We start from the raw sequence: 2,857 nt of genomic DNA on the forward strand, positions 1-2,857 counted from the left end.
GCGTTCACCTTTTCTCTCTATTTGAACCCTCTAAAACCAAAAGGTCTCAATAAGTATTCTTTCTTCCTTGGCAATCAGTCATTTTCATAAATTCAATAAGAATCTGTTCTCCTTGTAACAGGACACTATTGGAAACATGGGTTATTTTACCAAGGCTTTGACTGGAATGTCATATTTGAAAATACTCAGATATGACCAGACAGCTTAAAGGAACTAAGATTGGCTTTATAAAACCTGGAGCCGTAAAGTCCCTTGGAACTGTTGGCCTGATACCTCGCTTACAGAGTTCCCAGCAGCCTCACCAGGTGAGTAAAGAACATCACTTCCTGGTAGGTGCAGGGACCTCAGGATACGTTGAGAACCTCAGGAACCGACAGGTATTGCAGGCTTGTCTGATGGCAACTGCGTGGCTTGGCTTCTGGCCCGGAAAGGCTACTGAAAGTTCAATCTAGAGATTCCTTTTAAGAAGTTCCAACAAAGCAGATTTATTTAAAAGACTATATGATTTTTCACTGTTCTTGCTGAGCTTATGTAAACAATTAGGCCAAGCTTGTTAAAACTGGACTTGTTTTTCAAATGAATTAGTCCTGATTTGGCTATCTCTGGAAATGAGGGTTATTTTAGAGAGGAAAAATTATGTTTTAGTAACACACCTTTATGGGTTTTAAATTCTAAATTTGACTGTTTTAAAATGTTTACCTAAGCTAGACAACTTGAGGTAAACTTCAGAGAAGTTGCACGATAGCTCATTTAAACTCTTGCTTTTGCCAGTCAGTCAGCCCCAGCATTGGCCTTCCCAGATGTTACCAAGCCCTTCAACTTGTATGTGGATGAAAAGGCAGGGGTGGCCAAAGGAGTTTTGACTCAGACTCTGGGGCCTTGGCAAAGGCCAGTAGCCTATCTTAGCAATAAACTAGATCCAGTAGCGGCTGGGTTCCCCCTTTCTGGTCAAGGATGCAAGTAAATTGACTTTGGGCCAAAATCTCATCTTGACCACCACTCACGCTCTCAAGGGCCTTCTCCGGACTCCACCAGACCGGTGGACGACAAACGCTGGAGTGACGGGGTATCAGGTCCTCCTCTTTAACAATGACTGATCAGTCTGTACTCCAGTCACTGCAGGCATTACAGTGTCTCTAGCCCACACGGGGATCCTAACTGCCCACACTGAGATGGAGACGGAGCTGGAACCACATCCTTACCAACCCAGGGACTTAGTTTGGATGCGCTGCCGCCAAGTGGAAACTTGGAGCCTGGCTGGAAGGGACCCTACAGCGTGATCCTGACCCCTCCCACCCCTCTCAATGTAGGTTGATGGCATTGGGCCTTGGGTCCACCACTCCCACGTGTGCCAGCCTACCCCACCAGAACAGAGACAAGCCAGAGAGTGGACCGCGTGGCAGCACCCTGATAATCCCCTGAAACTGAGGATCTCTAGACCTCAGGAGCATACCAAATCTTCTGCCCAGCCCGATGATGAAATGGCAATTGATCCTGACCCTGTTCAACAGCTGGAGAGAGACCCACATGGGAACCAACCCTCATCAACCTTAGAAGCAGACATGGATCCTAACGGATGGACAAACTGGGGGACCATGTGCTGCGCTAGGAGAAGAATGCTGTTTTTACGCTGACCATTCAGGAGTAGTAAAGGAATCCATGGCCAAGGTAAGAGAAGGATTAGCTAAGAGAAAAAGACAAAGAGAGGCACAGGAGAACTGGTTTGAGGCTTGGTTTAATTAAGTTTCCCTGGCTCTCCCTCCACCCTAGTTTCTACCTTAGTTGGGCCATTTAGTCTACTTGTACTCATTTTAAATTTTGGCCCCTGCATTCTAAACAAACTTACTAATTTTGTAAAGGACCATGTTAATACCATCCAACTCCTGGTCTTAAGACAACAATATGAAAAGTTGTCCACTCCTGAGGGCCCCCACGACTGCCCTACAAATGACCAAGATTCCTCATTATGAAGAACTAAAAGGGGGGAACAACTAAAGTTGTTCATTATGAACAACTAAAGAGTGGGTTAGCATAAATACAGCCATCTTAGCTTGGGCAGCCATCTCAGGCCCAAGGGCTGAACTTTCCCCTATTTTAGTTCTAGGGACCCTCACCCTGCTTTAGTTCCAAGAAAATACCCCACTCTACAACACCCCAGCAGCAGCTAATCAGCTTAAACCACCAGGGCAGCTAAGCGGTTGCACCACGGGGACCAGATGTTGAAAAGAGCTTATCTTACTAAACCACCAGGGGGCGCAAGCCAAAAGTATGTATGGAAAATTACTGAGTTGGATGTTCTAAAAAAACGCTATATAAACCCTTGGCTTTGAGTGCTCCGGGTCCTTGTAGAAACCCACTGCGTCAGGCAGATACTCAGACCCCAGCTAGCTGGAAATAAACCTCGCTGTGTGATTTGCATTATTGAGAGTGTTCTCTGTCTAATTGATGGGTGGTCGACTCCCTACCCTAACATTTCCTTCAGGGAACACCTTCCTTGTTCCAATCCATTCTCCATGTTTTTCAATAAAATTGCTATCCACCTTCAGAAGTGACAAAAGTCAAAAATAGACACTACCCTACATGTACACTTGAAGGATCTCTTTTATGGAAGACAGGAACTTCCTTTGTCTTGGCTCTGAAATCCATCCCATATCTGGCAAGGACCTGCTCCTCCAGACACTCTTGAGCCTACAGATCCTCTCTGGTGGAAAGGATTGAGGCAAGCTGTGGATCTGGTGAAAAGAGATTTGACTCCCACACCTGGAGAGGAAGCGGATCCTCACAAGAGCTGAAACATGGAAACTACTGGAGACAGCAGGAAAACTTTCTGCTGAAAACACTGATCAGTCCAGAGAGC

At 45.9% G+C, this 2,857-nt stretch overlaps 1 long non-coding RNA gene across 2 annotated transcripts; it reads left to right on the forward strand.

Moving 5' to 3' along the window:
- Positions 1-260: 260 nt before the first annotated feature.
- On the forward strand, positions 261-2,419 carry LOC116572205. Of its 2 annotated transcripts, none has more exons than XR_004278164.1 (2): positions 261-305; positions 1,014-2,419. It is a non-coding gene; the product is annotated as an uncharacterized LOC116572205 (long non-coding RNA). The 2 variants fall into 2 exon arrangements; XR_004278165.1 differs by having other exon boundaries at positions 267-305; positions 1,114-2,419.
- The last annotated feature ends 438 nt before the right edge of the window (positions 2,420-2,857 follow it).

The sequence above is a fragment of the Mustela erminea genome, chromosome 13, assembly GCF_009829155.1.
Source record: "Mustela erminea isolate mMusErm1 chromosome 13, mMusErm1.Pri, whole genome shotgun sequence".
NCBI classification, from domain to species: Eukaryota; Metazoa; Chordata; class Mammalia; order Carnivora; family Mustelidae; genus Mustela; species Mustela erminea.